The 13,500-nt window shown below is 33.4% G+C and overlaps 1 protein-coding gene across 1 annotated transcript in view; it reads left to right on the top strand.

Moving 5' to 3' along the window:
* LOC139517298 (uncharacterized) overlaps positions 1 to 13,500 on the top strand; it is a 115,879-nt gene that overhangs the window by 44,995 nt on the left and 57,384 nt on the right. The window lies entirely within an intron of this gene.

Genomic DNA, 13,500 nt, shown 5'->3' with positions numbered 1-13,500 from the left:
CTTTTTGACTCTTGACCTTTCAATATTGGATGTGTCTCTTGGTATGATTACCTTGACGTCAAGTCAGGAGTCTCTGGTTTTTGTTAGTCTTGTATGTTTTTAATTGTAAGTTTATTTTATGATTTGTAGTTTGAACTGGTACACATTTTGTTAAGGGCCATCTGAAGCCCACCTCTGTGCGAGGGATTTTCTCGCTTTGTTGAAGATATAAAAAAGAAGATGTGGTATGATTGCCAATGAGACAACTATCCACAAAAGACCAAAATGACACAGACATTAACAACTATAGGTCACCGTACGGCCTTCAACAATGAGCAAAGCCCATACCGCATAGTCAGCTATGAGGACCCATTAGTGGCCTTTGACTGCTTTCTGCTCTTTTGACATGGTTACTGTCTCTTTTACACATTCCACATTTCCATTCTCAATTTTTAAGAATGTTTGGTTCAGATGAAACTATATCCTTTAATTTCCGTGAATATCATGTAAGAAAATTTACTGCTTCAGTAGCATCGTGTGCTGACAGTTGTGATAGATAATGCAAAATGTGTCAACCATTTTAACTTAGATTTCATTTCATGGACATGTAGGTATGGATAGTTACATTATAAAAATCCATACACAGAAGGTATACGCATATCAATAAACTGAACTCAATGCTAAGAACCTTTAAAGTACACTTAGACAGAGAGCTCAATCTATTCACTTTGTTAAGTTGGTCACATTTAACTTGAAATATCACTGTCTGTTACCAAACTGCACCGAGATCCTGAAAAAAAATGTCTATTAAAAGAAGACTTCAATGGAAGTAAATAAGCTGATTACTGAAATAAATGTAGAATATGTCTATTAACCACAGATGCCCCTGTTTGTGAAAAAATGAGTAAACTTCCACATATAGATGCAGGATTCGCGTAATTTTGACCGTTTTGTGACCATAAGCATTGTGAATAAGTTTCAAAACATTTGGTTGAGGCAAATTAAAGTTAAAGAACGGAAACGAATATATTCAGCAGCTTTCCTATCTCAAGGCTCCGGGTTGACATTTGTATCATTGGTACTTGTACCACAACTTTTTACATCTAAAAACTCATGAACAGTGACGCCATCGGGACCCAATATCGAACTTAATAGATCTGTGTTATGGGGTAATGTGAATCGTATTATGTTCCTAAAATTTGATTGAGTCAGACTTATTTAAGAGAAAGGAAACGAAAGAGTCAGCACTTCTTATGTTTTTAAAGGGACATGATAACTTTTGAACGGTAAAAGTGACACTTAAAAATTTCAAATTTGATTTTGTGATGAGATGGGGATCCCGCGTACATGTTCAACCCCGCCTTATTCGGTATGTATGTGCCTGTGGTAAGTCAGGAGCCTGTAATTCAATGAATGTCGTTTTTTATGTGTTACATACTTGTTTTTCGTTCATTTTTTGTACATAAATTTGTTCGTTTATTTTCTCGTTTGAATATTGTTTTACAATGTCATTTCAGTGCCTTTTATTGCTGACTATATGCGGTATTGACTTTGCTCATTGTTAAAAGCTGTACATGACCTATAGTTTTTAGTGTTTGTGTCATCTGGTCTTTTGTGGAGTTCTCATTGGCACTCATGCCACATAAGTTGGAGGGTTGGGATCAGGTAACATGTTTAACCCCGCCTTATTTTATATGCATGTGCCTATCTTGTTTTTCGTTTATTTTTTGTACATAAATTAGACCGTTTGTTTTCTCGTTTGAATTGTTTTACATTGTCATGTCGGTGCCTTTAATAGCTGACTTTGCGGTATGAACCTTGCTCGTTGTTGAAGACCGTGTGGTGACCTAGGCTACATTGTATAATTGTTAATTTTTATGTCATCTAGTCTCTTGAGGAGAGTTCTCATTGGCACTCATGCACCAGCTTCTTTTATATATTGTGCATAAGTTTTGTAGTATTTGGTTGAGGCAAACTAAAGTTAGGAGAGCGGAACCCGTTTTTATGGGACGTTCAAGACAGACGGACTAGTGTAACTCTTTATGCCCTTAAATCATGCCGCCAACACAGAAGTTCTGACTATTGTGCTGGTGATACACGTCCCACTAGCACTGTCATTAACACATGTACACATAATTTTATTATAAAAATATTCAATCTTAATTTTGATTTCTTTATTTTTGGCCGAATGATTATATGCATGCCCTTCACAATGACTGAATGAGTATCAAATTTGACAAATTTATTGTACACAATTATACATTTTATTATATTTTATAACTTTTTTTCCAACTAATTAAAGCTTACCAACTTATTGATCATCACTTTCCTTTATATGTCTTTTAACATTCTGTTTCGTGGGAAAAATTTGGTTGATTATATAGGGAATCATTGAAGCATAGGAAAAGTTCTGGATCTGCCACTGTCTAGACATATTTACGTAAATAAGGTATGAGTAAAGGAAAAAAAAAGAAACAAAACGACCGAATTAAATAAAAGGATGTTCGATGTATTGTATACTTCGGTTTGTTTTAAAAATCTATACGATGCTTTATTTTTATCTAGTTTCCTTATCAAAATGATTAAAATGAGAAGATAAATACCTTATAGCTTCCTTTACCGTCGATGCTAAAATGTTTAATGTTATAAAATAATTTTAGCGTCTTTGACCTATTTGATTCCAAGTTTGGCAATATATATATATATATATATGGTAAATAAACATAAGGCTGTGTAATGGGTCAAATTTTAATAATAAGAAAATGCAATTAATAATTCAATCAGTACAATGAAGGGTAGACAATCCCCAAATGCTTTATATTCCTTTAAAGTCAATTCAGAATGCAATTCTGAAAGCTAAAACATATATGAATAATCACAAAAGATAGAAAAATAAAAATTAAAATACATGTAGTATCCTGTAATTGATATAATGCAAAAGTGATATATATACTAGTAATCTATGCTTAACCACACCCATTCAATAATGCTACTGGGATGGGTGGGTGGGGAATGCAAAAATTGCGCCATGCGGCTGCTTATATCATTTATTTATAACTGCGTATGCCGCTTACATCATTTATCTAATGGTTTAGCTAAATACCAGATTATAAACGTTGCAAATAGAATGGAGTAGGAAGTACCATTTTACATCAAAGTCGGTATTCACTGAATCCCTTATCTTTACCTTTTTATTCGGAGACTTGCGGTTATCTTCTGTTATGGTCAAGGAAACATTAGAATGATCAAGAATAGAACCCAGATGGAACCAAGAAGTTGGGTTGCCTTAACCAAACAAACCGGATGTTGAACCAGTTACCATGGTTTCGAACCATAGAACCAAGGTTCAGAACCAGAAAACCCAGATGGAACCAAGGTTTAGAACCAGAGTGCCCGGATATAACCCAATTGCATTCGGAATTCTCATGACTTTTTATACCTTCAATGTATTTTCCAAATCATTTATTTATTTAGTATACAAGATTGATCGTTTATATAAATATACAGTGTAAATTTCCATTGTTTAACCCAAGCGTACATTTTAGATAAATAAATTGAATGAAAACTACGGTTCCTAATTTGTGCATTGGGATCAAAAATTCGATATATATCATTACTTTCTTTTGTTTACAACTCTGTCTTGTATTGTTCTGGTCGTACTATTTCAAATATTCAATTGCATGACTGTATGATGTGTTTCCATAAGTTTACCATAGTACTATCATATGGTTGGGTTAAAAATTAATGTTAAACCCTAGTTTTTAGTGTTTTAATGTCTAATCTTACCGTTTTACTTTATTGACATAACTGAACGACTCGATTCTCAATTATATGTGGTAAGATAATCGTTGCAAAGAATCCTGCTCAAACTTTAGTGAAAGACGGGTTTAACTTTGCATTGTTACGAGAGTTTATATTCTTTGTTGAAGGCAATGTAGTGACCTGCAATACAAGTACCATTCAATTGAGTTTAGTTATGTGTCTTGTATTTCTGTCTGTGCCCTAAGTTTTCTATATTTTGCATGTGAAGTGCATCATGACACAAGACATTGTTACGTGTACCATGATGAGCTTTCGTGCAAGACTGCTGTGTGTATTTTTTACATGGAACATTTGATCAGACTTTGACTTTTTGACTCCTGACCTACATGTATGCACGTTGGGTGTGTCTTCACGTTGCAGTGTATTCCTCGGTATATTACCTTGACCTCAAAATATAATTTTCAATTTGACCCTGCTTCTGAATATGTGGTATGTAGATGTATTGTCATAAGATGATGAGTCTATTGGCACGAGAAACTTCATGTGAGCTTGACCTTTGCCGTCAATGTAAAACTTGTATATTTTGTTTGAATTAAATGGAGAATTAACTGTATGATTGGCACTCGTACCACATCTTCTTAGATATATTAGATATATAGATATATTGTTAGTTTTATGTACCACAATGACCCTTTTCTCAAAATCCACTGTGTGTGGTTTTTTTTGGTTTTTTTTTTTGACAAGGATCTCTTGACCAGACTATGACTTTTTGACTCTTGACCTTTGCATATTGGATGTGTCTCTTGGTATGATTACCTTGACGTCAAGTCAGGAGTCTCTGGTTTTTGTTAGTCTTGTATGTTTTTAATTGTAAGTTTATTTTATAATTTGGAGTTTGAACTGGTACACATTTTGTTAAGGGCCACCTGAAGCCCGCCTCTGGGCGAGGGATTTTCTCGCTTTGTTGAAGATATAAAAAAAGAAGATGATCATGTGGTATGATTGCCATTGAGACAACTATCCACAAAAGACCAAAATGACACAGACATTAACAATTATAGGTCACCGTACGGCCTTCAACAATGAGCAAAGCCCATACCGCATAGTCAGCTTTGAGGACCCATTAGTTGCCTTTGACTGCTTTCTGCTCTTTTGACATGGTTACTGTCTCTTTTACACATTCCACATTTCCATTCTCAATTTTTAAGAATGTTTGGTTCAGATGAAACTAAATCCTTTAATTTCCGTGAATATCAAGTAAGAAAATTTACTGCTTCAGTAGCATCGTGTGCTGCCAGTTGTGATAGATAATGCAAAATGTTTCAATCATTTTACCTTAGATTTCATTTCATGGACATGTAGGTATGGATAGTCTGCTTTTACATCATAAAAATTCACACAGAAGGTATACGCATATCAATAAACTGAACTCAAGGCTAAGAACCTTTAAAGTACACTTAGACAGAGAGCTCAATCTAGTGAAACACTTTGTTAAGTTGGTCACATTCAACTTGAAATATCACTGTCTGTTACCAAACTGCACCGAGATCCTGAAAAAAAATGCGCATGTTAAGTCTATTTAAAGAAGAATTCAATGGAAGTAAATAAGCTGATTACTGAAATAAATGTAGAATATGTCTATTAACCACAGATGCCCCTGTTTGTGAAAAAAATGAGTAAACTTTCACATATAGATGCAGTATTCGCTTAATTTACTGTTTTGTGACCATAAGCATTGTGAATAAGTTTCAAAACATTTGGTTGAGGCAAATAAAAGTTAAAGAACGGAAACAATAGATTTAGCAGTTTTCCTATCTCAAGGCTCCGGGTTCACATTTCGTACCACAACTTTTTACATCTAAACACTCATGAACAGTGACGCCATCGGGACCCAATATCGAACTTAATAGATCTGACATATTAAAACATACTATTTTGACCGTTATGTTAATTAATCTTAATTACAAAAGGAACGGTTAGATATATGTCACCTGACTTTGAATGTTACCTTCACGCAAAAATGGACAGATTCATGCTGTGATGTTCAAATAGCAGATCGTCTGTATATTCAAGAAAGTACAGGTGCTATTTCATTACCATATCTGAGGAACTGATCTTAGGTCATAAAAATAAAAGTCAATCAACACCTAGGCCATATGGTATCATAAAGTTTTACCTTAAACTATTAATCTCACCAGGCGACAGCTAGAGACCATTTATATACCCTTAATAATCGTAATCATGTTCTGACAGTTAGGTACCATTAAAATATATGTTCAAAATGCTAGCCCTGATTGCATGCGTGTATTTACATCAATGTTTTGTGCTTAATTCAAATGCATCGGATATTCACAATTTTTGAAAGGAGGGGGAGATGGGTCGTTCAGCATTTTATTTTGATATATTGTGAAGCATGCATAATATTGTATACAGAACATCTAGTTAATTCCAATATATATGTCAGAGTAAAGACATTTATATATCTTATAAGTGGGTGCGGCTTTTTTGCTAAGATTTTAATTCCATATGACGATCTGAAGCTGTTTGATTTTATGGGAACTTTATATTTTTATTATGGTTTGAACAAGGAACGTATATACTGTACCAAGGTTTAACGGTCAGATTATTTATACAATATTGAAAACATAACATTTATGAAGCCATGATGTTTATTTTTTATTGAATACATCGCATAATATCATTCATTACGACTATGTGTTATGACCAGCAACAACTTTTCAAAAAGCTCCGTCTTACATGACAATCATATGGTTTAGATTGTTTATCTATATTCTCCCGAAAAAAGGCTAAAGAGAATAAATTATGTAGTGTCACCATTGTATGCTATGCTGTTTTGGCACTTAATGCCATTACGCCAGCATGTTTTTGGAAATTATTCTCAATCAACAAAAAATTATATTTCTGCACATAAACTTCTTCAAAGATCTTCAAAGTTCTTAACATCTTCCAGGGACTTGAAGGACCTCGTTCCTTCTTTATCAAACATTTCGTTTCCCACGAATGTGGTAAAATATCCGATTTCGTTTCCCACGAATGAAGGAGGCCGCCTGATCTTTTTAAGTGACATATGAACAACAGAGTCAGTGTGGGGCCACTAAGCTAAACTGCCCGCTTTGCACCAGCCAATATAAAGGAATGCCTAGGGTGGGAATCGAACCCACAAAATTCTGCATGTAAATGGGTCTATTTAAAAAGTCTTAACGCTCAATAAATCAGTTCTTTTCATAAAAGTACATTTTATGTACCAAATTTTGTCAAAATATGATGATTTTGGGCAATTTTCTGACCCGAAATTAAGCCTTTAGGAATAAAGATTTGGCCGCCACCTACCATCCAAAATGTTTTGTGACCAAAAGAATTCAAATCTGATATATATATATAATTCATCAATATAAAAACTTTTTGGATCTTAGATGGCAGCCAAAGTTAATTATGCCAAAAACAATTAAAGTTTCACCATAGTTATCTGTGGTATAATTATTCAATGGTTTTGTTGTGTATGATTTACAAAAAAAAATAAAGATGGCAAGACCTGAAGGAGGCCGCCTGATCTTTTTAAGTGACATATGAACAACAGAGTCAGTGTGGGGCCACTAAGCTAAACTGCCCGCTTTTCACCAGCCAATATAAAGGAATGCCTAGGGTGGGAATCGAACCCACATACACCAACTCTGTTGTCCCTATATTTTTAAATGAACAAAAAATTGTCAAGAACAAATTTAAAAAAATATATAAATGTGTTAAAATTTAATTATCAAATTGTACATGAAAATATAGGTTGATTTTCGGTGATGCAGATGTCTACTTAGAATAGCCACGTGCATCAATCAACAAATTTTACCACACACGTGAGGTCACACGTTTTTATGAAGTAGCATATATCATTTAACGTTGTTAAACGTGGCTATTCTAGTTAATGAATTAATCTACAAAGCGAGAGCACTTTCCATTTTCCTCAGCTAAAAGTCGACTAGCCCTTTTTGAAAGGCTAATGCTTGTTCGGTATGTCATTGATATTGAAGATCGTTTAATTAATATACGAATATTTCTAACGACAAAACATTTTCATATTATTAATTTGCATTTAATAAAATCAAAAAAATCTGAGTATCCATTGAAAACGAATTTAAAAGAAGCGATAAGTAAATTTATTCTGCACTATAATGTCCGCGGGTCTATAATTTTTATATGTCGGTTATCAAAGAACAATAATTATATTGTTTTGCATTATTAAACAGGAAATAAAAAAATCAAATGTTATTTTCAGTCATCATGCAAATGTATAGCCGGAATTTTAATTTATAAAATGAATAATTATTCATAAGTGACCTTCGGTTCAATATAAACAAGATGCATCTCATAAATAGCACGTCTGAAAAAAAGTAACTTATAACTAATTGTTGTTCAGAAATTAAGGTAAGGTAAACAATCTTAACATATATTTGACTCTTATTTTCTTCTTCTGTGTATTTCATTTTTACTTACAAAGTATATGTATATTTTTTTTGTATATAGTAACAAATCCGTAAACCGGGTATAAAGTTTACAAATAAAACACTTCTTTCTTTTTAAATTTCAGAAACTACAAGTGTACATGTAATATAATTTTTTTTGTAAATTGTTTGTGTTAATGTTTGCAACTTAAGTTCAAAACCACCTACACATACACGCATCTTTTTGTGTAGAAACTTTTCTTATATCATACAAATCAAGGGAAATCACCATTGCCATATCCTGCTATATTGAATATTTCAAAAATAGTGATATAACCATGGGAATCTTTTAAAATGGGTTCATAGGAAATGCGAATTCCAGCTATAGAAAAAGTTCCATTCCGATTCATCTGCTTTTGCAATTACTCATTAACGTTATAATTATATTTATTTATATATAACAAGATTGATCGTTTATATAAATATACAGTGTTAATTTCCATTGTTTAACCCAAGCGTACATTTTAGATAAATAAATTGAATGAAAACTACGGTTCCTTATTTGTGCATTGGGATTAAAAATTCGATATGTATCATTACTTTCCTTTGTTTACAACTCTGTCTGGTATTGTTCTGGTCGTACTATTTCAGTTATTCAATTTCATGACTGTATCATGTGTTTCCATAAGTTTACCATAGTACTAGCATATGGTTGGGTTAAAAATGAATGGTAAACCCTAGTTTTTAGTGTTTTAATGTCTAATCTTACCGTTTTAATTTATTGACATAACTGCACGACTCGATTCTCAATTATATGTGGTAAAATAATCGTTGCAAAGAATCCTGCTCAAACTTTAGTGAAAGACGGGTTTAACTTTACATTGTTGTGAGAGTTTATATTCTTTGTTGAAGGCAATTGTAGTGACCTACAAGTACCATTCAATTGAGTTTAGTTATATGTGTTGTGTTTCTGTCTCTGCCCTAGGTTTTCTATATTTTGCATATGTAGTGCATCATGACATAAGACATTGTTACGTGTACCATGATGAGCTTTCGTGCAAGACTGCTGTGTGTATTTTTTACATGGAACATTTGATCAGACTTTGACTTTTTGACTCCTGATCTACATGTATGCACGTTGGGTGTGTCATCATGTTGCAGTGTGTTCCTCGGTATATTACCTTGACCTCAAAATATAATTTTCAATTGACCTTGCTTCTGAATATGTGGCATGTAGATGTATTGTCATAAGATGATGAGTCTATTAGCACGAAAAACTTCATGTGAGCTTGACCTTTGCCCTCAATGTAAACCTTGTATATTTTGTTTGAATTAAATGGAGAATTAACTGTATGATTGGCACTCGTACCACATCTTCTTAGATATATTTGATATATAGATATATTGTTAGTTTTGTGTACCACGATATCCCTTTTCTCAAAATCCGCTTTGTGGTTTTTTTTTACAAGGATCTCTTCACCAGACTATGACTTTTTGACTCTTGACCTTTCAATATTGGATGTGTCTCTTGGTATGATTACCTTGACGTCAAGTCAGGAGTCTCTGGTTTTTGTTAGTCTTGTATGTTTTTAATTGTAAGTTTATTTTATGATTTGTAGTTTGAACTGGTACACATTTTGTTAAGGGCCATCTGAAGCCCACCTCTGTGCGAGGGATTTTCTCGCTTTGTTGAAGATATAAAAAAGAAGATGTGGTATGATTGCCAATGAGACAACTATCCACAAAAGACCAAAATGACACAGACATTAACAACTATAGGTCACCGTACGGCCTTCAACAATGAGCAAAGCCCATACCGCATAGTCAGCTATGAGGACCCATTAGTGGCCTTTGACTGCTTTCTGCTCTTTTGACATGGTTACTGTCTCTTTTACACATTCCACATTTCCATTCTCAATTTTTAAGAATGTTTGGTTCAGATGAAACTATATCCTTTAATTTCCGTGAATATCATGTAAGAAAATTTACTGCTTCAGTAGCATCGTGTGCTGACAGTTGTGATAGATAATGCAAAATGTGTCAACCATTTTAACTTAGATTTCATTTCATGGACATGTAGGTATGGATAGTTACATTATAAAAATCCATACACAGAAGGTATACGCATATCAATAAACTGAACTCAAGGCTAAGAACCTTTAAAGTACACTTAGACAGAGAGCTCAATCTATTCACTTTGTTAAGTTGGTCACATTTAACTTGAAATATCACTGTCTGTTACCAAACTGCACCGAGATCCTGAAAAAAATGTCTATTAAAAGAAGACTTCAATGGAAGTAAATAAGCTGATTACTGAAATAAATGTAGAATATGTCTATTAACCACAGATGCCCCTGTTTGTGAAAAAATGAGTAAACTTCCACATATAGATGCAGGATTCGCGTAATTTTGACCGTTTTGTGACCATAAGCATTGTGAATAAGTTTCAAAACATTTGGTTGAGGCAAATTAAAGTTAAAGAACGGAAACGAATAGATTCAGCAGCTTTCCTATCTCAAGGCTCCGGGTTGACATTTGTATCATTGGTACTTGTACCACAACTTTTTACATCTAAAAACTCATGAACAGTGACGCCATCGGGACCCAATATCGAACTTAATAGATCTGTGTTATGGGGTAATGTGAATCGTATTATGTTCCTAAAATTTGATTGAGTCAGACTTATTTAAGAGAAAGGAAACGAAAGAGTCAGCACTTCTTATGTTTTTAAAGGGACATGATAACTTTTGAACGGTAAAAGTGACACTTAAAAATTTCAAATTTGATTTTGTGATGAGATGGGGATCCCGCGTACATGTTCAACCCCGCCTTATTCGGTATGTATGTGCCTGTGGTAAGTCAGGAGCCTGTAATTCAATGAATGTCGTTTTTTATGTGTTACATACTTGTTTTTCGTTCATTTTTTGTACATAAATTTGTTCGTTTATTTTCTCGTTTGAATATTGTTTTACAATGTCATTTCAGTGCCTTTTATTGCTGACTATATGCGGTATTGACTTTGCTCATTGTTAAAAGCTGTACATGACCTATAGTTTTTAGTGTTTGTGTCATCTGGTCTTTTGTGGAGTTCTCATTGGCACTCATGCCACATAAGTTGGAGGGTTGGGATCAGGTAACATGTTTAACCCCGCCTTATTTTATATGCATGTTCCTGTCTTGTTTTTCGTTTATTTTTTGTACATAAATTAGACCGTTTGTTTTCTCGTTTGAATTGTTTTACATTGTCATGTCGGTGCCTTTAATAGCTGACTTTGCGGTATGAACCTTGCTCGTTGTTGAAGACCGTGTGGTGACCTAGGCTACATTGTATAATTGTTAATTTTTATGTCATCTAGTCTCTTGAGGAGAGTTCTCATTGGCACTCATGCACCAGCTTCTTTTATATATTGTGCATAAGTTTTGTAGTATTTGGTTGAGGCAAACTAAAGTTAGGAGAGCGGAACCCGTTTTTATGGGACGTTCAAGACAGACGGACTAGTGTAACTCTTTATGCCCTTAAATCATGGCGCCAACACAGAAGTTCTGACTATTGTGCTGGTGATACACGTCCCACTAGCACTGTCATTAACACATGTACACATAATTTTATTATAAAAATATTCAATCTTAATTTTGATTTCTTTATTTTTGGCCGAATGATTATATGCATGCCCTTCACAATGACTGAATGAGTATCAAATTTGACAAATTTATTGTACACAATTATACATTTTATTATATTTTATAACTTTTTTTCCAACTAATTAAAGCTTACCAACTTATTGATCATCACTTTCCTTTATATGTCTTTTAACATTCTGTTTCGTGGGGAAAATTTGGTTGATTATATAGGGAATCATTGAAGCATAGGAAAAGTTCTGGATCTGCCACTGTCTAGACATATTTACGTAAATAAGGTATGAGTAAAGGAAAAAAAAAGAAACAAAACGACCGAATTAAATAAAAGGATGTTCGATGTATTGTATACTTCGGTTTGTTTTAAAAATCTATACGATGCTTTATTTTTATCTAGTTTCCTTATCAAAATGATTAAAATGAGAAGATAAATACCTTACAGCTTCCTTTACCGTCGATGCTAAAATGTTTAATGTTATAAAATAATTTTAGCGTCTTTGACCTATTTGATTCCAAGTTTGGCAATATATATATATATATATATATATGGTAAATAAACATAAGGCTGTGTAATGGGCCAAATTTTAATAATAAGAAAATGCAATTAATAATTCAATCAGTACAATGAAGGGTAGACAATCCCCAAATGCTTTATATTCCTTTAAAGTCAATTCAGAATGCAATTCTGAAAGCTAAAACATATATGAATAATCACAAAAGATAGAAAAATAAAAATAATAATACATGTAGTATCCTATAATTGATATAATGCAAAAGTGATATATATACTAGTAATCTATGCTTAACCACACCCATTCAATAATGCTACTGGGATGGGTGGGTGGGGAATGCAAAAATTGCGCCATGCGGCTGCTTATATCATTTATTTATAACTGCGTATGCCGCTTACATCATTTATCTAATGGTTTAGCTAAATACCAGATTATAAACGTTGCAAATAGAATGGAGTAGGAAGTACCATTTTACATCAAAGTCGGTATTCACTGAATCCCTTATCTTTACCTTTTTATTCGGAGACTTGCGGTTATCTTCTGTTATGGTCAAGGAAACATTAGAATGATCAAGAATAGAACCCAGATGGAACCAAGAAGTTGGGTTGCCTTAACCAAACAAACCGGATGTTGAACCAGTTACCATGGTTTCGAACCATAGAACCAAGGTTCAGAACCAGAAAACCCAGATGGAACCAAGGTTTAGAACCAGAGTGCCCGGATATAACCCAATTGCATTCGGAATTCTCATGACTTTTTATACCTTCAATGTATTTTCCAAATCATTTATTTATTTAGTATACAAGATTGATCGTTTATATAAATATACAGTGTAAATTTCCATTGTTTAACCAAAGCGTACATTTTAGATAAATAAATTGAATGAAAACTACGGTTCCTAATTTGTGCATTGGGATCAAAAATTCGATATATATCATTACTTTCTTTTGTTTACAACTCTGTCTTGTATTGTTCTGGTCGTACTATTTCAAATATTCAATTGCATGACTGTATGATGTGTTTCCATAAGTTTACCATAGTACTATCATATGGTTGGGTTAAAAATTAATGTTAAACCCTAGTTTTTAGTGTTTTAATGTCTAATCTTACCGTTTTACTTTATTGACATAACTGAACGACTCGATTCTCAATTATAT

Source organism: Mytilus edulis, chromosome 3, assembly GCF_963676685.1.
Source record: "Mytilus edulis chromosome 3, xbMytEdul2.2, whole genome shotgun sequence".
Lineage (NCBI taxonomy): Eukaryota > Metazoa > Mollusca > Bivalvia > Mytilida > Mytilidae > Mytilus > Mytilus edulis.
The sequence above is the reverse complement of the archived record's forward strand: the minus strand, read 5'-3'. Positions and strand labels throughout refer to the sequence as shown.